This window comes from Ammospiza caudacuta, chromosome 19 (genome assembly GCF_027887145.1).
Source record: "Ammospiza caudacuta isolate bAmmCau1 chromosome 19, bAmmCau1.pri, whole genome shotgun sequence".
NCBI classification, from domain to species: domain Eukaryota; kingdom Metazoa; phylum Chordata; class Aves; order Passeriformes; family Passerellidae; genus Ammospiza; species Ammospiza caudacuta.
The window spans coordinates 6,457,900-6,481,975 of record NC_080611.1 but is presented as its reverse complement, the minus strand read 5'-3'; the positions used below and the strand labels follow the sequence as shown (position 1 = coordinate 6,481,975).

At 44.0% G+C, this 24,076-nt stretch overlaps 1 long non-coding RNA gene and 1 pseudogene across 1 annotated transcript; one reads left to right on the top strand and one right to left on the bottom strand.

Annotated features, from left to right (window-relative positions):
- Positions 1 to 1,222: 1,222 nt before the first annotated feature.
- On the bottom strand, positions 1,223 to 22,452 carry LOC131566115 (uncharacterized). The gene is made up of 4 exons (XR_009275523.1): positions 22,383 to 22,452; positions 22,194 to 22,304; positions 16,498 to 16,719; positions 1,223 to 2,756 (listed from the first exon to the last, which is right to left on the bottom strand). It is a non-coding gene; the product is annotated as an uncharacterized LOC131566115 (long non-coding RNA).
- On the top strand, positions 3,318 to 18,695 carry LOC131566108 (myosin-1B-like; annotated as a pseudogene).
- Positions 22,453 to 24,076: the final 1,624 nt, after the last annotated feature.

The window sequence follows — 24,076 nt, the reverse complement described above, 5'->3', positions numbered from 1 at the left end:
TGGTATCAAAGTGTCCAGCTCAGAATGTTCTCAGAGAAATATCGGTAAAATGTTTGGCACAGGGAAGCCAAATCTGTTTCTCTGGGACATTTCCCAGGTCCAAATGAAGAGAACAGGCTGTCAAAGGGCAAACCACAGAAAAGTGTTCTTTCCTGAGCGAAATGACGATGTGTTTGCACACAGAGCTCACCCTCAGGTGGCAGGAGAGGTGGGAGGGCATTTGGTTCAAGGCAGGAGAAGGTGTGGGCAGACACTGCTGCCCCACAGCCTCAGACAGCATCATGGCTGAGCCACTGCCAGGACAAGGCTCTGGGCTGGCCTGTAGGTCCTGGCAGGTCTGTCCCACCTCAAAGCAAGTGGGTGGCTCACTGGTGTCCCTTGGGTGCTGGCCAGGGGCAGAGGGAGGAGGAGTTCTGAAGGAAGAACATGAGGCCTGGCACATTTTGGAGAGGGAAGAAGCCAAATGACTGGGCCTCATGGCAGGCCTCAAACACCTTCAGCTGCCTTTGGGGTTTTTGAGGGGCCAGCAAGGTGCCATATCAGAAAATAGAGCAAATAGGGTGGCAGAAATGTGTGGCAGCTGGGCAGACATGGTGACCCTGAAGCAGATTGTCTCAGGTCAGGAGCAGAGCAAAGCTTTGGTGCATTGGGTGAGCTGAAGCTCAAGAATGTCTTGCCCCTACAGAGACTTGGCTGAGACTGTGCAGGGTATTTCTGTGTCATCAGGATCTTTCCCCGATGCCAGTACTGTGTTAGCTCATGAACTCAGCATTATCTTGCCTCTTGATGAAGTCTTACAGCACTCTTGTGACTTCCTCTGATTGTTGGAACCCTGGATGCCGAGACTTTTAATTGTTCTGTGCTCAAAGGCACAGACCCACAGTAAACACTGCAATTGACTTGAGCCTGTGGAGAAGGCTTTCAAAATTGATTAATAGCACTAGGATTGTAGGTGTGTAGTTGTTTAGAAGTGTGTAATATCACAGGGTGGAAAACTCAGAGTTTGGTATTGTAGAACATAGTAATAAATGTGAAAGAAGATGGAGGTTTTAGGGTGGAGGCAGGTTGTTCTACTTTATCTTCTTCTTAATCTTTTTCTTCCTTCTTCTTGACCTTCTTCTTCCTTCTTCTTCGTAGATTTAGGTGATGTCTTGTAATTGGGCAGAAACGTCTGCATTACGGTCTTCAAGGGACCAGGTATAGGGTTAAAAGAGAAAATAATCTGGGTGTCATTTCTTAATTGGATAGTTTAGTCTTAAAAGGCCTTGTAACAAGATTGTTATCCATTTTGTTCCTTGCTAATAAAAGGCACCGAACTCATGGTTTTGAGGCTGTTTTACTGATAAGAAATAATAAACACCTGAGTCCCAACATGAACTAGTGTCTCAAGTGCCTTCTATCCTGACTTGAGAAACCAATATCTGATGATCTGAATTCTCTCCCATCCATTTTTCTAACAAGTTCTCATCCCACCTCAGAATTTATGTAGCTAGCATATAAATGTATTATAAATTTATACTATTTAGTATATAATATAATAATATATAAATTATATATCATATATAAAATTTATATTATACATTTATATTATAAATTTATATGCAATTTATATTTACCCCATTGTCATAGAGCTTATATGGATTCAACATCAAGTTATCATCTGTGCTCTCATTTTAGCCTTCCGTACACACATACTTCAGGAAAACCAGAATTTTGCTTCTAGGAAGTGATTTGTGCCTTATTCATGCCAGCATACTTTACAGGCATGGTGATTGTTAACATTCCACTCCCTAGGAAATATAAAAAAATGCATACTCAGTTTGCAGCCACATTTACATCCAATCAACCCAGTTTTTACATGTCCTCATTTCAAGCTGGAGGCAATGTGCCATTGCCTGGGAGTCCAAATTTCTTGATATTAACTTGTTCCAGTTTTTTTTTTGCAAATACAACCTCAGTGTTGCATTCTCTGAATCTGTAATGTTTACATTTATGACAAATTCCATTCATTTCTCGCGCTAAATAATGACTATTTTTCATCCATCTGCAACCTTTATCTCTATGGATTTTTCTGTCAATGAGAGCAGGAAGCTCACTTATAGGTCTTCAACAGCAATACAGGCTCCCTTTTATTTCTTTCTTTCTTTTTATATATATATTTTTATTTATTAAGACATGTCTGTAGGCCTCAGACTTGGATAAATAATTGAATTTCTATGGAATACATGAGGTTTTGCACCAAAGTGATGTGCATGTCCCTCTGGTGTAAAACTACTTGATGCCAGGCAATGGGCAAATTCATAGTATAAAACTTAGGTTTAGACGTAAAATACAACAAGACATTTTCACTGACTCAGACAAATCTCTAAGCAACACATCAGAGAGGCTGTGGAAGCATTCTCAGCAAGATCACTACATGCGTGTTACATTTACATATTCTAATGGGGAACCCTCTCTTGGCAAGGGTCTGAGGAAGGAGCTACGAAGATCTGGATACAGATATTCTCATTTATTAAAGAAATTTCCCTGTTCAAGAGGAGTTGGACCAGGTTCTGTCATTCTGTGACCTTCTTCTCAAGAAGACCCTGTCTTCTGGATGCCTGAATCCCGTTTCCTCAATGGAGAATATCAGCACTGCAGTGCTTTGTCCAAGCTGCATTTTGGGGAAAACAGACTGTTCCCATAGACATCCTTCATTCTGCCCTGTCTTGTTCAGCTGGGCTGTGTTTTGCTTCTGGCACTGATAGAATCCAGCCCTGCAGAGATATGTGTATACAGAACAATATGAATACAGAGTAATTATATAATAATCTGACTAAGGTAAGCAAGGCAGACAACAGTGAAATCCACGTATCAGATCCAAGATCTGTAAGTAGAGAGCTCTGTGAAAGGACAACTGTCATCAGACATATGATGTCCTCAGAATTAGCTGAAGTATGCATCCAAATGTCACTATGCTCGCCCAGGGAATGGTTTTGCCTTGCTCCCTTAGCTCAGATTCATGGAGCATCCATGGCCTTACAGTTATTAGTGGTTACCTTCATTCCTCTAGTCATCATTAGCTGTATTTCCCCCCTTAGGAATCTTCTCGTATTATTTATAGGCGATTTATTCACATAGCTAGGAAGACACCAAAATTTTCTAATTATATCTAGTAACATCACTTTCCAGTTTTCAGTACATTCAGTTTGCCAGACAATGCTTTGCCAAAAACAAGGTTTGCCAGAAATGCTTTGCCCAAAGACAGAGGAGGCATCTGCAGCATGCGCTGACCAGACCTTATAAAAGAGTCCTTGAATCTGGGCTGCTCTGTCTGCAGAGGAAATTCATGGTAAGTGCACGTCTCTGGTGGGCAGAAAGGGACACTGTCCCTGCAGTCCCTCTCCAGCCCTGCTGTCCTGATGTATGTACATGTACTTGCAAGGATTTGATATTTGTATCATAAAGCATGTTGGCATTTTCACTTTGTGATCTGTCTGTGGAACTGTGTGCAACAATAATGAACGATCTCATGATTCTGCTTTACAGCACTGATCACCTCCTAGCCTGCAAGGCATATTCTCATAGCATAAGAGGTAAGAGCCACATTTGCTTGCATTCAAGGGATAGAAAAAGATGGAAGATTTCTGTAGAACAGATTACTTCATGGTGACAAATCCCTGTAAAATGTTGTAGGCAATTGCTGTATGTTTTTGTGGCCAGTGCTCTGCTGTAACTAATAAAGCATGCTGATGGCTGGGCAGGCTGCTCACAGCTAGCAAGTTTTCATTAGTGACTGTGCTTGAAGACACAGCCACTGTGTAATGCCAGGAAATGCTTCTTGGGGATTCCTTATGTTTAATTATAGAACACTGAGGTAAATGATCCATTCTGGCATGAAGTCCAGACAGACAGACAGAGCTAGCCAACAGAACAGAATGTTGCAAAACCTTACAGACTTGTGAATTGTAATTATTACTGCATAAGAAACTGGCCAATAAATGTTATGAAAATGCTTTCCAAATGATACTCCAGGGTTATAATGTAGGTCTCATACTAGTAAACTTGATAAAAATGCAAAAATAGCTATCTAACTATCCAAACAACAAAAAAGGGGGAGGTACTGCTCCTATTCCTCTGAAAGAAGACTGAGTAAAATGGAAGATCTGCATGCTATTAGGAGTAGCTGCAAATGTTTGTTAACATTTTGGATATTTACCTAACTAAAAGTTATGACATGACATCTTACCAAGCTGCCTGTCTAACTTCCTTTGAATTCAGATATTTTCTATTACTGGCTATGTGGTATTTCTTTGGATGTGCAGTACTGGATTTAGATATCTGGCTTTGATTTATAAATTCTTCAACTGAGGTTTCTAGCTTTGCCTATAGTTATTTCCACAAACAATTAACATAAGAAGAAACAGTTGGTTGTGCAGTATTTTAACCTGATGAATTATGTGTCCTTACATGCCACTTGCTCACATACTACTGAAATAATTTTGGATGAGAAGCAAACAGCTGTAGTGAATGATGCAGAGCATCAGCAAAAGATGTTATGATAGTCCTCAGAACACCTTCTGGACCATTAGCAACCCAAATGATGCATGGAATGCATCCTCAGGAATTATAGTTGACAACAAACAGAAACTTGCAATTATGCTAAAGAGAAATGTTACCCTGGAAAAGATCCTCAGAAAGCTTCATGCTGTAGCTGATAAGAACCTCAAAAATCCTGCATATGAGAAAGAATAGTCCCAGACAAGAGTATGTGGTACTTCATTTTGGCTGGAGAATCTCTTTGCAGAAATGGGTCATGAATTTGGGTGCAAGTGTCACTGTGTGCCTTTGTGGGAAGGAAGATCAGCAGCACATTGTCAGATACTCATGAAAGCATGGTCAGCAGGAAAAGACAAGTGATTCTTTCGCTGCATTCAGCTCTGATATCTGGGGCACTACATTAATTTTGGTGCTTTCTGGTGACCAAACAATGATATTTTGAATGGAATCCAGGCGAGAACGTTCAAAATCAGTAGGAAAAAATGATGCATGAGAAGAGGCTGCAAAGGTGAGATTTGTCTACACTGGGATGAAATTAAAAAGTGGTTATCTTATAGTTATGTTCAACAAAAAGAAGATGGTTATATCATAGAAAGAGATAGACTTCTCAAATGGGAAGAGTGAAAGGCTGAGGAATAAAAAGTACAGGTTTCAGCCACAGAAATTTTGATTAGGCAATAAACAGAGGAAAAAAATCACCATCAGGGTCATCAGAAATGAAACTGGGATGAAAAGAGACTAGAAATATCTGTTCTTTGACATAATAAAAACTTCTCTGGAAAAAGCAGTGGAAACCTGCTTCTAACATTTGCCCTGGTTGCACAAGAAGGTGAACCTAAGAACTACTTAGATTCTTCCCAAATCATACTTTCTATTACACTTTTAGGGTCTATCAATAAAGTGTGCGGCAGGGAAAAAAATAATGACTAATTTGGGCAACATATCTGCTCTTCCACAGTGCTCTCTGTGGACAAGCCCCTCCACAAAGTGCAGCCATGTCTTCGGACGCTGAGATGGCCATCTTTGGGGAGGCGGCTCCTTACCTCCGAAAATCGGAGAAGGAGAGAATTGAGGCCCAGAACAAACCTTTCGATGCCAAGACATCAGTCTTTGTGGTACATGCAAAGGAATCCTTTGTGAAAGGGACAATCACGAGCAGGGAATCGGGCAAAGTCACTGTCAAGACTGAAGGGGGAGAGGTGAGTCAAAAACAAGGCCGAAGGTAAATATTATCTGAACACTGAGCTTTTCAGAGACACATGTGGATCTTTTGTTTCCTTGAAAGACCCTGACTGTGAAAGAAGATCAAATCTTCTCCATGAACCCTCCCAAGTATGACAAAATCGAGGACATGGCCATGATGACCCACCTGCACGAACCCGCTGTGCTGTACAACCTCAAAGAGCGTTACGCAGCCTGGATGATCTACGTAAGTGGCAGCAGCAGCTTCCTCTGGGCAGCCTCAGGAGCTGCTGGGCCAGGCTCAGGGCAAGGCAACGTGCTGTGTCCCTTCCTTGCAGACCTACTCGGGTCTCTTCTGCGTCACTGTCAACCCCTACAAGTGGCTGCCGGTGTACAACCCCGAGGTGGTGTTGGCCTACCGAGGCAAGAAGCGCCAGGAGGCCCCTCCACACATCTTCTCCATCTCTGACAATGCCTATCAGTTCATGCTGACTGGTGAGTGGCTCTGTCTAGCATTTTGGGCCATTGGGTCATTAAATGCTCTGAAGAGATCCACTGTCTCAGCAAAGTGAAGAGGCTTTTTCAAACCTTTCTTGGATTTCACACACACATCTGTTGGAGTTTACTATCGTCATAGCATTGTTTCTACTCTTAAATTAAAGGCTCCTCTAAAATCAGGGATGTGCTTTGGAAAGGTTTGCTTGATTGATTGCAGCTGACATCAGGCAAAACATTAGACTTACCTGACAATGTCTCATTCTTCCTCTGTTGTTCGCTGAGTTTTAAATACCATTTTTCTGCCTTGTTCACAGATCGTGAGAACCAGTCCATCCTGATCACGTAGGTACCCCCCTGCGCGGGTCCCTGCGGGGCTGCCCGGTGCCAGGGCCCCTCCTGCCTGACCACGCACCCTCTGCTTCTCTCTTGGCTTTGGCAGCGGAGAATCCGGGGCCGGGAAGACTGTGAACACCAAGCGTGTCATCCAGTACTTTGCAACAATTGCAGCCAGTGGAGACAAGAAAAAGGAGGAGAAGTCATCAGGCAAAATGCAGGTGAGTCAGGAAGGACAGACTGAATGCTTGGCCTGTCATTGCCCTGTCAACCCAACACAGTGACTGAATAATGATGTCCCTGCAGGGAACGCTTGAGGATCAAATCATCAGCGCCAACCCACTGCTGGAGGCCTTTGGAAACGCCAAGACCGTGAGGAACGACAACTCCTCACGCTTTGTGAGTTCTTGCTTTGTATAATATCTGCCCCTTCATGGCAACACACTTGATGCCTGAAGAGTTCTTCATGCAGAGGAGACATCAGCAGAACACATCCAGGCTGACCTGCTGCTGCTTCTGCTTCACAGGGCAAATTCATCAGAATCCATTTTGGTGCCACAGGCAAACTGGCTTCTGCTGACATTGAAACTTGTAAGAGATTCTTCTGGACTGCTCCCATCCCTTCCCAAATTCCCATTTCTATGTACATTCCCACAAGTGTCTAACTCTTTCTACCATCCTTGCCAGATCTGCTGGAGAAGTCCAGAGTCACTTTCCAGCTCAAGGCGGAGAGGAGCTACCACATCTTTTATCAGATCATGTCCAACAAGAAGCCAGAGCTAATTGGTATGAAGTATTATGAATGGTTTGATAAAATCTGAATGTGCTAAGTATTTATCTTCATTCTCACATCCAGATACATCCTATTCCTCTGTACAGACATGCTCCTCATCACCACCAACCCCTATGACTACCAGTTTGTGAGTCAAGGTGAGATCACTGTTGCCAGCATTAACGACCAGGAGGAGCTGATGGCTACAGATGTAAGTGTCACTGAGCATATTGGTTTGGTGAAATTTCCTTGTAGTGGCCTGGAGGTTTATTTGAGTGCTTCTGTTGCCAGAGTGCCATTGACATCCTGGGCTTCACTGCTGATGAGAGGGCGGCCATCTACAAGCTGACAGGGGCTGTCATGCACTATGGGAACCTGAAGTTCAAGCAGAAACAACGAGAGGAGCAGGCAGAGCCTGATGGCACCGAAGGTATTAAAGCCTTGTAGAACTCCTAATCACAGATATGAATAGGTGGAAGTTGGCAATCATGTATTTTCCCTCTGTTTAGTATCAAAAATGCATAAATCTCAGCTTCCAGAGGATTCATGTTTCTAAATTTCACCTCAAGATATCACAAAATTTCAATACTGAGACCAACGGCTACATCTTAGAGGGTATCCCCTTTCAATTATCACTTCTTCTCTGCTACTTCCTCCCTCTCTCTTTGTACATAGTTGCTGACAAGGCTGCCTACCTGATGGGTCTGAACTCAGCAGACCTGCTCAAGGCTCTCTGCTACCCCCGAGTCAAGGTGGGGAATGAATACGTGACCAAAGGCCAAAATGTGCAGCAGGTAACAACAACCACTTGGTGACTGGGAACCTCTGACTTGAATCACTATTTGCTCTGGAAATTGTATTTCTTCTGCTCCATTCTCCTTTGGTTTAGGTATACAATTCAGTGGGTGCCCTGGCAAAGGCTGTCTATGAGAAGATGTTCCTGTGGATGGTTGTTCGCATCAACGAACAGCTGGACACGAAGCAGCCCAGGCAGTACTTCATTGGTGTCCTGGACATTGCTGGCTTTGAGATCTTTGATGTAAGGATTTCAGGTTTGAGGGCTTCTCTTGAAGGGAAAGATTATTATATTAGAGGACTTGTAAGTAACAGGCTAGTCATTTGTGATTTTATGTAGGAAAAACCCCAGTCATTTTCTTCTCTAGGAGAAAACAAAATCCTCAAAAGCTCCATCGGTACAAGCACAGAGTCATTTTGATTGTGCAGGGGCAGCAAATAGAATTTTATATGTTGTAATATTACAACTGTTTGAGCTTAATGTTAAGGATTAAAGAACACAAAATATTTTGATTAAATTTTTAAAGAGCTCAAGGAGAAGAGCTAGGAGATGCATTGGCAAATATATAATGAGTTAAGGATGTTCTAAATGTTTAAAGAACCTAGAAATCATTAGCTATGTCTTTAATCAGAGATATCAAGAGTTTTCAATTTGGAGACAAGAGCATTCACTCATCTTGTTTGCTGAATAAAAAAACCCCAAAGTATTGTATTATTTTATCAGATTCACTAAAAAAATCTGGCCAAAAAAAATCCCTCATTCACATTAAGTAGATATTTCTGTCTGGAGTTGCATATAGGTTCTCTTATGCATAGGTCCTGGTAATACAGTTGTGTTTTTACTGAGGAGATTTATAAAGGTTGGAGAAGAATGATTAAGTGGGCATATTGATAAGGGTTGATTGTTCTGTTTTTTTCCACTGAGCAGTTCAACAGCCTGGAGCAGCTGTGCATCAACTTCACCAATGAGAAACTGCAACAGTTCTTCAACCACCACATGTTCGTGCTGGAGCAGGAGGAGTACAAGAAGGAGGGCATTGAATGGGAGTTCATTGACTTTGGCATGGACTTGGCTGCCTGCATTGAGCTCATTGAGAAGGTATTTCTGTAATTCACAATGTCAGGTATTTTCAGAAATGCATTCATTTTATATCTGTTTCTAAATGCTGCTTGTAATGGTAAATATGATACTGCAGACCCATCAGTTTGTATCATTTTATGATTTGCTGAACAGAACAATCCCTGAGAGCAGCAATATTGTCCCACTCAGGAAGTTTTTTCATCTCTGAGTCTTTCGACCTTTTCACCTTGTCCTCCCTCTTTCCTTGTGATTTCTCCCAGCCCATGGGCATCTTCTCCATCCTGGAAGAGGAGTGCATGTTCCCCAAGGCAACTGACACCTCTTTCAAGAACAAGCTCTATGACCAGCACCTGGGCAAGTCCAACAACTTCCAGAAGCCCAAGCCAGGCAAAGGCAAGGCTGAGGCCCACTTCTCCCTGGTGCACTATGCTGGCACAGTGGATTACAACATCACTGGGTGGCTGGAGAAGAACAAGGACCCTCTGAATGAAACTGTCATTGGGCTGTACCAGAAATCATCTGTGAAGACCCTGGCTTTACTCTTTGCCTCTGCTGGAGGAGAGGCAGGTCAGTTCTCTGAAATTCATCTCTTTGATGCATGGTGGTTGGTCCCCAAAGCAACAGGTGTCTCATTATCTTTACTTTATCAGAGGCTAGTGGTGGTGGCGGTGGCAAGAAGGGAGGCAAGAAGAAGGGCTCTTCTTTCCAGACTGTCTCAGCTCTTTTCCGGGTATGTAAACAAATTTTCATTTCTGCAGAGAGTTATTCTGTATTTTTAGCTGCCTCAGACACAGAAAAAAATGGCAAAAAACACCCCCAACAATCAACAAATCAACCAACCAACCAACAAGAAAATATTTTACGTATAACTTGTCTTTAGTCCACAATTAAAATCAAATCTTATGGAATGAAAAATAGCACTTTAAAAAGCTAAACTTACAATTAATATAAACATAAAATTTTGTCATAAAACATGCCCACTTTCTAGCCTTTATTAGGTTGATGGTAAGTTTTTTCTTGACCTACAAGGTGAGGTTTAATGCTGGGAATCAGAAGAAACAGAGCAATTGAGGCGTGCTCAGCTGACAATGTTCAGCCAAGTGTATCTCCTTTGATCGGTCTTTTATATTAAATTCAAGGAATGCACTGGGTTATTTTTGCCATTTCTCTTATAAATGCACACTAAATCATGATCCCACAGGAGAATCTCAACAAGCTGATGACCAATCTGCGGAGCACCCACCCCCATTTTGTGCGCTGCATCATCCCCAATGAGACTAAAACACCTGGTAAGAAGCCCAAGCTAAAAGATCCTTGCTCTGATACATCCATTCCCCTCTGCAATGCAATCTGTGCCCCTCATTTGTGCTCTGCATTGCCAGGTGCCATGGAGCACGAGCTGGTGCTGCACCAGCTGCGCTGCAACGGCGTGCTGGAAGGGATCAGGATCTGCAGGAAAGGGTTCCCCAGCAGAGTCCTCTATGCTGACTTCAAACAGAGGTGAGAGCTATGAAATGGAGAGATAAGTCAGGTGTCCTCACCAACTGCTCTCCATCACACAACCGGGCTTTACTTTAAAAAGTATGGAGAGATGAAATTCCAACTTCCTCAGCCTGGTTCTGCTGCAAACACTGCTCTTGGTTTCAGTGAAGAGAACGTTCTTATGACTGGACATTGTCTTCCTCCTATTTGCTCCAATTCCACAGATACAAGGTGCTTAATGCCAGTGCCATCCCTGAGGGACAGTTCATCGATAGCAAGAAGGCTTCTGAGAAGCTTCTTAGTTCAATCGATGTGGATCACACCCAGTATAAATTTGGACACACCAAGGTACAAACTCCCACCTTCACTGCCTGCCTGGGCTTTTCTCTCTCTACCTGACAGTGATGTGCTGCAACGTTTCCTCTCTCAAGGTGTTCTTCAAAGCTGGGCTGATAGGGGTCCTGGAGGAGATGAGAGATGAGAAGCTGGCACAGCTCATCACCCGCACCCAGGCCATGTGTAGGGGCTACTTGGCAAGGGTGGAGTACCAGAGAAGGGTGGAGAGAAGGTACACCTTCCCCTTCTTCAGTTAAAATCATTTTGCTCATGGAAAAGTGTTGACACTTGTCCGACTGAGAATATTCATTGTACATTTTAATTTTGCCTCAGGGAATCCATCTTCTGCATCCAGTACAACGTTCGCTCATTCATGAATGTCAAACACTGGCCATGGATGAAGCTGTTCTTCAAGATCAAGCCCTTGCTGAAGAGTGCAGAGTCTGAGAAGGAGATGGCCAACATGAAGGAAGAATTTGAGAAAACCAAGGAGGAGCTTGCAAAGTCTGAAGCAAAGCGGAAGGAGATTGAAGAGAAAATGGCCTCTCTGATGAAGGAGAAGAATGACCTGCAGCTCCAAGTGCAATCTGTAAGTATCGTTAGTGTATTTCTTCCGGGTATCCTCACAGCACATTACTCTAATGTTAGACAATTGTCTGAGAAAATATTTTAATATTATTTCAGGCCATTCAGTGTCACCATTATAATAGGAGTTCTAGCTTGGGAATGGGTTTTGAAGCATGTATGTGCATAGGTCTGTTTATCCAGGCTAAAAATACAACATCCAGTGTAGTCACTGGAGATTTAGAATTTAGTTAGCAGTGTCTGCGGAGCAATTCATTTGACAATTTTCTCTGGTTTCAGTCAGTTACCCAAGGACCTACATGTTATGTCACCTGTCTTTCTGCAACCACTTTTCCAGGAGGAAACAAAAACCCTCTGCATTCTTTCCCAACCCTATATATACCTCCAAAGTCCTTTGGGAGATCAGGGCATTGGTCAATATTTAAAGATTACCTTTTGTATTTAGATGTTTGCTACACATATTCAAAATAAACTCTGGTTCAAATTGAAATCTCTAATTGCACCTTGACTATGTATCAACTTATCTCACTCAAAGATAAGAGTTTAAAAGAGCCTATGCAAAAACCAACTTCCTAGAAGACAACAAAGAAGAGTAATTCCATGTTTCTTTTCCTCGGTGAGAAATACCATTTCTCTATTCACATTTTGCAAACAGTTGTGATTTGCAAACAAATCTGTGTTTCTCTGCTAGGAAGCAGATGCTTTGGCCGATGCTGAGGAAAGGTGCGACCAGCTCATCAAAACCAAAATCCAGCTGGAAGCCAAAATTAAGGAAGTGACTGAAAGGGCAGAGGATGAAGAAGAAATTAATGCTGAGTTGACAGCCAAGAAGAGGAAACTGGAGGATGAATGTTCAGAGCTGAAGAAAGATATTGATGACCTTGAGCTAACACTGGCCAAGGTGGAAAAGGAAAAACATGCCACTGAAAACAAGGTATGAGGTAGAACCTGTCACTCGCACTCCAGAAAAGAGCCATGTGCTATAACTGGACTTCTGTAGCTAGTTCCTTTATTTATATTTGCTCCCTTCTTCTCAAAGGTGAAAAACCTGACTGAGGAGATGGCAGCTCTGGACGAGACCATTGCCAAGCTGACAAAGGAGAAGAAAGCCCTCCAAGAGGCGCATCAGCAGACCCTGGATGACCTGCAGGCAGAGGAAGACAAAGTCAATACTCTGACCAAAGCCAAGACCAAGCTGGAACAGCAAGTGGATGATGTAAGCACACAGATATAGAGCAGGAAGAGGACAGGTATGGAGTCCAAGCTGGCTGGCAGAGCCCTGATGGTCTTGTTGTGTTTAGCTGGAAGGGTCCCTGGAGCAAGAGAAGAAACTGCGCATGGACCTGGAGAGAGCAAAGAGGAAACTGGAAGGAGACCTGAAGCTGGCCCAGGACAGCATCATGGATTTGGAGAATGATAAGCAGCAGCTGGATGAGAAACTGAAGAAGTAAGTGTGGCTCTGGGGCACCTGACTGCTGGACTGCAGCACTTGTCTTGTTTCTTTGTGCTCTAACACAGTTCACTTGTCCCAAAGGAAAGACTTTGAAATCAGCCAGATCCAGGGCAAGATCGAGGATGAGCAAGCAGTGGCTATGCAATTTCAGAAGAAGATCAAGGAGCTGCAGGCAAGTCTCTGTGCCTTTTGCCCTGCCTTGCTCAGGCTCAGCTCAGGCAGGAGGAGGGCATGGCTGTGAAGGGTCCCTGCTGTTCTGCAGGCCCGCATTGAGGAGCTGGAGGAGGAGATTGAGGCAGAGCGAACCTCTCGCGCTAAAGCAGAGAAGCATCGCGCTGACCTGTCCAGGGAGCTGGAGGAGATCAGCGAGCGCCTGGAAGAAGCAGGAGGGGCCACATCAGCTCAGATTGAGATGAACAAGAAGCGTGAGGCAGAGTTCCAGAAGATGCGCCGTGACCTGGAAGAGGCCACGCTGCAGCACGAAGCCACGGCTGCCGCCCTGCGCAAGAAGCACGCGGACAGCACAGCTGAGCTGGGCGAGCAGATCGACAACCTGCAACGCGTGAAGCAGAAGCTGGAGAAGGAGAAGAGTGAGCTGAAGATGGAGATTGATGACTTGGCCAGCAACATGGAGTCTGTCTCCAAAGCCAAGGTACACAATTATTTTATTGGTTCATTGACCCAGTGGAATACAGCACAACTCTTGCTCCTTGCTTTCTTTTAAGTGTGGATTATTAATGCATCGTTTTCCATATTCTAAAACACAGGCCAACCTGGAGAAGATGTGCCGCACTCTGGAAGATCAGCTGAGTGAGATTAAAACCAAGGAAGAGGAGCATCAGCGCATGATCAATGACCTCACTGCTCAAAGAGCTCGTCTGCAGACAGAGTCAGGTGAGATACTCACATCTACACATGCAGATAAATAATGTCTCGGAGTTATAGAAAAAATTACACTTCTGGGCATGTGGATTTTTCAGCACACTTTGTGTCATATCCAATGCTAAATGTTTGCAATGGGATAATAAATTTTGGTTTGCACTGACAACTATCTGGCTTTATATCTCCAAATATTTGCAGTGTCACCATCAGTGGCCTTAAAACTGTTGTGTATCTGCAAATTTTCTCAGGTGAATATTCACGTCAAGTGGAAGAGAAAGATGCTATGGTTTCTCAGCTGTCAAGAGGCAAGCAGGCTTTCACGCAGCAGATTGAGGAACTCAAGAGGCATCTGGAGGAAGAGATAAAGGTGAATCCTGCTCTCAGAGGTGCTCCAAACACTTATGTGAATACTGAACTATATGACGAGACAGAGAAAAAAAATCTTATGTTATTTGGTGCAAGTCGTCTCATGCTAATTTTTACCTCAAGTTTATCCACTATTCCTTTTTTTCAGTCCCAATTTCTTTCCTCATTGATTGAATGGTTGTCCGTTTGCATAGAAGCATGATCCAATGTCCCTTTATTTTCAGTCAGATTTTCTGAGATAATTCTGTTCCATGATCCAACGCCCTTGTTGCTCCAGGCCAAGAACGCCCTGGCCCATGCCCTGCAGTCCGCTCGCCACGACTGTGACTTGCTGCGGGAACAATATGAGGAGGAGCAGGAGGCCAAGGGGGAGCTGCAGCGAGCCCTGTCCAAGGCCAACAGTGAAGTGGCCCAGTGGAGAACCAAATACGAGACGGACGCGATTCAGCGCACGGAGGAGCTCGAGGAGGCCAAGTACGTGGGGAAAGTGAGGAAGATTAGCAGAGATTAAGATCAGTAATTCTTGGAGACCACTGTGACATTATTGGGAAGACATTTGTGTTCCTCTTGGTATTGGGGCAAAAGGAGAATAGCAAATATAATGCAAGTAGTGTTGGAAAAAAGTCACAGGCAAATCTGTAGAAGACAGGGACTGGCAGAAAGACAGGGAAAAGCCCATTAACCACATGCCCCAACTTTCCCTTTTCTCTTAAACCATGAGATACATTTAACACAGGAAGAAGCTGGCCCAGCGCCTGCAGGATGCAGAGGAGCATGTTGAGGCTGTCAATGCCAAATGTGCCTCCCTGGAAAAGACAAAGCAGAGGCTGCAGAATGAAGTGGAGGACCTGATGATTGACGTGGAGAGATCCAATGCTGCCTGTGCTGCTCTGGATAAGAAGCAGAAGAACTTTGACAAGGTCTTTTGGCCTCCAGCACCAGCACTCCTGGCCAGAGCAGGGCCCTGTGATGGCCACAGCCCTACTCACCCCCCATTTCTCTTCAGATCCTGGCAGAATGGAAGCAGAAGTATGAGGAAACGCAGGCTGAGCTGGAGGCCTCGCAGAAGGAGTCGCGCTCTCTGAGCACGGAGCTGTTCAAGATGAAGAATGCCTATGAGGAGTCCTTGGACCACCTGGAAACAATGAAGCGGGAGAACAAGAACTTGCAGCGTAAGTCCCTGGCCCTCTGCTCCTCCCTGGCCTTTCTCACAAGCTTGTCTGTCTGCCACACTTAACAGCTCTGGGCCTGCAGGAATAAGATCTTGCCTGGCACCTTGGTAGGCCAGAGCCTTTCTCCATTCAGCTCTGTGCCTGACCATGGCGCTTTTCTCCCTTCCTTGCAGAGGAGATTTCCGACCTCACGGAGCAGATTGCGGAGGGAGGAAAGGCGATTCATGAACTGGAGAAAGTCAAGAAGCAGATTGAGCAGGAGAAATCTGAACTGCAAGCGTCCCTGGAGGAAGCTGAGGTAAAGCCTTCTGTTTTTACCTGATAAGTTACCACACTGCTCTGCAACTTCAGGTAACATTTAAATAATTCTATGCACTGAGAATTGAGTGGAGGCATAGGAAGCAGGTTTTCTTCACACCAGTAAAATCTTTGAAACCACAGGTATGCTTTTTTCTTTCCTTTCTTTCAATCTCAGTCCTCTGGTTATACATTATTCTTTGAAATAGCAATTCATGTAAAGTTTTTGACATTGCGATTTTTTATAATTAACAGGATTTTATGCTTTTTCCAGGCCTCCCTGGAACATGAGGAGGGGAAGATCCTGCGCCTGCAGCTTGAGCTTAACCAAGTGAAGGCTGAGATTGACAGGAAGATAGCAGAGAAAGATGAGGAGATTGATCAGATGAAAAGAAACCACCTCAGAATTGTGGACTCGATGCAGAGCACCCTGGATGCTGAAATCAGGAGCAGGAATGAAGCCCTGAGACTGAAGAAGAAGATGGAGGGAGACCTGAATGAAATGGAGATCCAGCTGAGCCATGCCAATCGCATGGCTGCAGAGGCACAGAAGAACCTAAGAAACACCCAGGCTGTCCTCAAGGTATGGCATTACAGACCAGGTGCTCATGGGTTTCTTACACAGCTGCAAATATTTCTCTTCTACTGTTCCATGTTTTCCCTGTTGATATGAAAATGGAAAAAAAAAGTAAAGAGGAAGGATATGCCTTCCAATCTCTCTTACCTTTCTTTCAGGACACCCAGCTGCACCTGGACGATGCTCTCAGGACACAGGAGGACCTGAAGGAGCAGGTGGCCATGGTGGAGCGCAGAGCAAACCTGCTGCAGGCTGAAGTTGAGGAGCTCCGGGCAGCCCTGGAGCAGACGGAGCGGTCGAGGAAATTGGCTGAGCAGGAGCTTCTGGATGCAAGTGAGAGAGTACAGCTCCTCCACACTCAGGTAAATTCTAGAATTGAAGACATATAGCACCGACAGTATTTAGAGAATTAAAGTTCACAATAGGTCTGTTTTCCTTTTTTAATTGAAATACAATAGTCTTCAGCAGTCTACCATTTTCATTTATCAGTTATTTGTATTCTTCATATGCAACTGTAATAAAAACAGAAATAAAAATAGGTAATTTGATTTTTCTAAGGATAGTGTGAAGGAACTGGAGAAAAAAAACATGCTTTTTTCCTTCAACAGAACACCAGCCTGATCAACACCAAGAAGAAGCTGGAAACAGACATTGCCCAGATCCAGAGTGAAATGGAGGATACCATCCAGGAAGCCCGCAATGCTGAGGAGAAGGCCAAGAAGGCCATCACAGATGTGAGTTGGGCGCTCCTGGCATTGCTGATGGTGAATGTACTCTGCCCAAAATATCTCCAGCCCCAAAATGGCTTTGACCTTTTGTTCTGATCAGGCGGCCATGATGGCAGAAGAGCTGAAGAAGGAGCAGGACACCAGTGCCCACCTGGAGAGGATGAAGAAGAACCTGGACCAGACAGTGAAGGACCTGCAGCACCGTCTGGAAGAGGCCGAGCAGCTGGCACTGAAGGGAGGGAAGAAGCAGATCCAGAAGCTGGAGGCCAGGGTGTGTAGGGCTGGGGCTGTGCCTGAGGGAGCGTGTCCCTCCTTGGAGAGACATTGGCAGGGCAGCTGCAGGGCTGGGCTTGTCCTTGCAGGTGCGGGAGCTGGAAGGGGAGGTTGATGCTGAGCAGAAGCGCAGCGCTGAAGCCGTGAAGGGTGTGCGCAAGTACGAGCGCAGGGTGAAGGAACTCACCTACCAGGTAAGGCAGGAGCTCTCCTTGGGCTGATGCACCCTTATTCCATCAATCAAAAAAGATTTTCATGGACTGCAAGGATAAATGCTATATTGGTGTGTGCAGAAAGCAATAATTCATTCTTTCCAATCTGCTAACACTCAAGTCTGAGGAAGACAGGAAGAATGTGCTGAGGCTGCAGGATCTGGTGGACAAGCTGCAAATGAAAGTGAAATCCTACAAGAGACAAGCTGAGGAAGCTGTGAGTATTGCTCAGGGAAATAAAATCATTGCTTTCTCTGAGTTTCACACAAGTATCCTGCTGAGGAGAGGAACTGTGTCATCCAGATATACCCCCCAGCACATGAGCATTAAATAAGTGGGAGAATAAGTAGAGAAATGACAAATTGAAATTATGAAACTGCTCCTCACCTGGAGCAAGAATACTAGGATATCATCCTGGTGAAACTTGCCCCAGTAGGGTCCTGTGAAGGGGAGGATGAGGAGCTCTGTGTGAGGCTGATGTGTGAGCAGTGGTGGGAGGGGAATGGAGATTTGCAGCCCCACAAGGCTGACTTGCAGCAGGAGTGAAACCCCTGCCCTGTGCTCCTGAGCCCTGATTGCCTCTGCTCTCACAGGAGGAGCTGTCCAATGTGAACCTGTCCAAGTTCCGCAAGATCCAGCACGAGCTGGAGGAGGCCGAGGAGCGGGCTGACATTGCAGAGTCACAGGTCAACAAGCTCCGAGTGAAGAGCCGCGAGTTTCACAGCAAGAAAATAGGAGAGGAAGAGTGAAAATTGCAGGAGGTAGCAAAGTGACCTGAGGGCTGCACAAAATGTGAGCCCTCTGTCACTTCTTTCTGCAACAAGGCTTTATGAATTAGTCAGTGTCTAAAGACAAAGACCGTAGATTCCTTTGCATGAAAAGCAGTAGCTACATTTTAGTTTTGCAGTTATTTAGGTGCTGATTTTGTTCAAACAATATTCAAACAATATTCAGTAGTAAACTCCTGAATTTTCTGGAGTAAGATTTAGAAACTCCAACTACAGCAAAAGTAATATGCATGAGAGCAAACAAAAAATTTTACACTGTACTAGAGTGTTTCCCAGAAATGGAATTGTGATTTAAAGTTAGAATAAATAAATATTAAATAAATAATGCTTTTTAGGAAGAGAAATTTTAAGCCTGTGTTTTACAAATTTACAAGCATAGATATCAAAACGAACTGGTTTTATTTTTTAACACTGGAATTGAGAGCAAGTCTGTTAACCCCATGAAGAAATCTCCAAGTCTGGCACCCTGAGAATACAGAGAAGTTCTTAACATGGTGTTTCCACATTGCCAAACAGTGCTTCCTGTCTTCCTTTTGCAGCAGTGCATGAGCTTTGTTGTAAAAGGAAATGGAAAACTGGATGGAAAAAGTAGCTGATAGACCCTGGCTTTCTTTATTAACCCCACATTGGGTAACACTGCAGAATATAATGCATGAGCAGGACAAAAATGAGGAAAAGCTGACCATGAGGAAAAGCAAGGTAGAAAGGATGTTTCCCATTCCCAGGCATTCTCATTCAGTGTCCCAGTGGGGGCTGAGCAGGTGGTAAGTCTGGAGAGCACAGGTACCTCCACCCTGAAGCAAAGAGATCAGTGCCCACTGGGACATCACACTGACTCTGACATTGGAGCTTCCTTTGTCTGGAATAGGTGTTTAGAGGCAACCTGCACACCATTCACCAGAGCCTGGCACATCAGGAAGCTGCTGAGGGAAGATTCTACAGGCAGATGTGGGGAATTGTAAATGAGACATGGCTTTGACTGCAGGGACACTTAGCGGTCTCTCCAGGTCCCTGTCTATGTCTACACCTCTCCATTTACAGGGAGCACTCCAAAGAGCTGTGAAATGGCTGGGGAAGGGAGCTGGACGTACTGCAGAGCCTTTTGCACTGACCACAGCACTCAGTGTGTTTGCAGCAATGTTCAGAACTGGGAGGTCCTCCTCCTCCCAACCACACTGAGGTTTACACCCACAGAATCCTTCCATGTTACAACCAAATATGGAAGTAGCTGGCTAGGCAGCAGCTAAATATATTTAAGGAAAAGATGATGCCCCGGGTTGACTCTTGTGTCACTGTAAGTGATGCTCTTCAGAGACATCATCTCTATGTGTGAAGCTGTGAAAACTTCATCAGTGCCAGTGATATATGGGCAACAAGGAAAAGATACCCTGGGTACCTTTATAGACCTGCTGACAGAGTAGTTAATATCACAACAACTTTGGGGACCATGTTTCAATGCCAAAACTCCCTGTTCCCTTTGGACAATATCATAATCACTCTCCAAATTGTACAAGCTGCTCTGACCGTGGAAGAATCAGGATGCACTTGAAGCACCTGAGACTCTTGGGGCTCTTCTGTCTCTCACCTGTAAGAAATTCCAGCCTCAGGATTTCTTGCTAATGCTCAGCTGATGAAAGGTAACATTGCAGGTTCCTTTAGAGACAACACCTGGGGCCAGACTTCCAACTGCACAGGTGGGAGAGGGAGAGGAATCACACACATTGCACTGTGCTGAGCTGGCCTTGCCACCAGCCAATCTGGAAAGCAGGGCTGGAGTCTTGCTGGAATCAGACTGGAATATTAAAGGGATGAGTAAGGAAAACCAATTTCTCTTCACTTTTGATTTGCTGCCTTGGCTGGAGGACAAGGAGTCATTTTGCATCAACACACTATTTCTGGAGACAGGCTGCGTGTGATAGGAAATGTGCTGATGCACAGGTAACTGATCTTGGAAGAAACATGGGCCCATAAGTGGCCTGAAGAAACAAATCTCAGAGGGGTTTTAAAATAGATGCAGCTGATGAGCTCCACCAGAGCTGCTGCCCCATGGGGACTATGGAGTTCTCTGACCTTCAACAGCTTGGGCATGGACAACTGTGTCCTCTGTGCACCAAAGCATCAGCACTTTAGGAGGCACTAAGACATTGAGAAAGTATTTCTGACCTGAAGACACAGGTTCCTCACAGAGGCTTCTTGCCATCGACTCAGCTTTCCAGTTCTCCAAGTACTGAATTTTTATGCCCTCTGCCCACAACAACATTGCCTTGACCCCAAAGTATTTTCTTCCCCAACAGCAGAAAACAAAGGGACTAGCGAGTGAATGACAGAAAGGAAGAGAGAAGCAAAAGAGGGAGAGTCAGGTTGAGCAGGAGAGGGAGAGTAGAGGAGAAGTGTGTTGGGGAGATACTGTGAGAAAGAAATGGAAAAAGAGTGAAGCACAGAAAATGTCAGAGAAAGAAGAGGAAGGTAGGAAGATACTGAGAAAGATGAGAAAGAAAGCAAGATTGAGAAAATAATATTGAGATGGGGAGCAAGAAAATTCATGAAGATCAGGGGAGAAAGAGACAGAAAATAGAGGTGGAAGGAAGAAAAAGAGAAAGGAAGAGAGGAAACAATTTAGCATTGTTTGGGTTTTGGTACCTGACAAACTGACACTGGACTTAACTCTGCTGCTTTTGATCACTGCTCTTGGGAACCTCCTGTTCACTGACCCCTATCACACACAACACCCTACAATGGGTACCTTGCTAAGAGGAGTAAGAGTGTGCCTTAATAAACAAATCTATTCTCTGAATCTCTGCTCTGTCCTGGCACTGCAGGAGGGGCAGGCAGGTTGTGTCTGGAGCCTCCTCACTTCCCAAGGCCTTGTGAGCAGTGATGCTAAAAGAAAAGGCTGAAAACACTGAAGTGGGGCAGCTTGAGAAAGCAGAAGTGCTCATAGGGACTGGGAAGGATGAGGAGAATGTGGGACACTCATTGGAGAGAGGAGAGAATGGGTTCACACTGCAGGCTTTGCATGACATCCAACTACTTTGCAAGCTGGTAATACTTCTAGACACAGAGTCTAAATGTGATGGTGTTCATGGCAGACACACGAGCCAGGTTACAGAATATTAGAATTTAAGCTAGGCAGGAAGCTTTCCCAGCCTTAGATGCTCTTGGAAATGTTCATAATTTCCTCCTCTTTTGGTATTCCAAAACACTTTTTAATGTTTGTGACATCCTGAAAAATACCTGCCTCAGTTAGCCAAAAATCTGGCCTTAATGAAGAATGGACTATATCCACATTGCAATACAGAACTTCTGAAATCAAACTAGGAGATGCTTAGAACTAACAGAGAGAAAAATCTGGTTTTCCTAGGAGTGATTTGAGATTGTGAATGAGCCCTTGTGGAAGTGGGAGGAAAACTGGCATGAAAACCACAATACAACATAACTCACAATAGTTCTGTGTGTAACTGCCTGAACTTTGTTGCAGGAGGTATTATGGGTGTTAAAACTGGTTTTTATATCATAAGTAGCATGTGACAATTCTTAAGAAAAGTATAGCTACATCTGAGATAAGGATAATATGTATGCTTCTTCAAATAATGGCGTTTAAAGGAAGGTTATCAAAAACAGATGCCTTCATGGCGTCTGTTATTTCTCAGTGATTTCAACTGCTCAACATGTTCTCCGATGTTTTCTGGGAGGAGCAGTCACCTTTTCAAAATTGCACAATTTCAGTAACCCTGATTCCCTTCTGATCCAGATCCTTCTCCACCATCAACCCCTTCTACCACCTGTTGCCTTTCTTCTTGACTGTTCCACCCAGCACCACCCAGGCTGCTCACCCCACACACCTGTTCTGTAACAGGAGCTCCTCAGCTGCTTTGCTGAGAGATGGAAAGGCCATCCTGAAGGTCGTGTCCTCATCCAGGACCCACTCTCCTGCTCTCTTCCATGGATGCTTCCTGGAAAGACAGGAGAAGCCTAAGTAACTGTGCAGCTTTGATACTCACTCAGCACCTGCCCAGGTGTTCTGTTTTTACCTTCTGATGCACTTCACAGTCAAGTGATGCTGAGATATCTTTGGAGTTTCTCTCTTCCTTCTCTCTTTTCTGAAATACGCAAGTGTGAAATATCGTACGGGTTTATGTGGCATATTATGGTATACCATTAAGCTTTACCATAAGTAAATTGAAAAATTAACCTTGAAGCAGTCTCAAGAGAGTAGAATGAGGAGACAGATGGATCTTCAAAGTCCCTCCATGTTTTGGTGCATGGGACAGAGCAATCTTCACAAGTAAGTTCTACCCCAGAAATACTAACTTAACTTTGCCATGGCCAAAATTTCCCTGTACCTATTCTGTATCTCTCCCCCTGAATATTTATAAGATTCTAAGGGTTCTGTTTATCAACCTGTTTTACTCAAAAATCAATTAACCCTTCCAGTCTTACCTGATATGGAATCTCTGAACCACACAGCACTACAGCACCACTTTGGACTGGACACTTCCTGCAGGGAAGCATGCATTTCACCAAACCCATGCACTTCATTTTCCAACAGGAGAAAGAGATGTTAGATTAAGGAAAGTGTGTCCTACCATCTCCAGAGTCCAGTGCCCAGCTGCATCTTAAAACTGGGAAGTGTTGGGATGAGAAGCCTTGCTCTGAATGATCAGTGTTTCAGCAATTCTGTTTCTTTGGTTGGTGCTAACATTCCTGGCAGCTCTCATTTTACACAGAAGGCAGCAGAAGTGCTGCTGCAGCAGGAGCTGAGCATTCCCTGTCAGAGGGCTCACAGAGCACGCTGATGCCTCCAGCAAGCCCTGTCATACTGACAGCATGGCTGACAACAGCACAGGCAAGCTGAAAATCCCATGGGGAATGCTTTTCAAATAGTGTTGCACTGAATAATCCACAGATTTATAAAATCTGACCACCTTTTTTCCTGTCTTTTTTTTCTTTTTTTTTTTTCTTTTTTTTTTTTTTTTTTTTTTTTTCTGGATATCTTCATAGTTTTCAGCACTTGTGAATCATAGTTTAGTTTTTTGTTTGACAAGATTCGCATCTGGCACAGCTGAGTGTAAAGAAGAAAAAAAATACTGTTTATAGCAGGAGAATAAAATTGCTTCCATGATAAGATTAGCAATGGCAGTCTGGGGACATAATTGTCCTATTGTTGACCACTCAAAGACTGGCTGTAATAGCAACAGGGCTACACCAAGAATAATTTTTATCAATGTGATTAAGAGAAAAATTATTTTTAACTGAAAGCTGTTTGTGGAGCTAACTCTTGATTACAAAAAAATCCCATGGGAGTTGCTTGTGAGTTTTTTGGTAGCAATGAATGTTTCAAGAGTATCTAAAAAGCCAACAGATGATCAAGGTATAAAAAGAGCACAGAAAAGCTAATTTTTCACTAGAGAGCAATTAAGAATGTTCCTGCTTTTTTATTTATTTTTTTTTTTAATGCAATAGGTTTTGGAATAAATAGAGGAGTAGCAATGCACCAAGAATAGAGGGTACTCACCCAATATTGCTAAATGAATTAAAATCTGAAGAAACTGAATTACTTTCTGGTGAGTATGAACAGTGCTCAAATCAATGCCAGGGAAATGGAAATTGCGAACAAAATATCAGGCTTTAAGAGGGACTCAGGAGTGAACCTTAGAATATATCCCAGCATTTGTAATTTATGTATCAATAAACACTAGGGAGGAAAACATACTGAAATTACCAA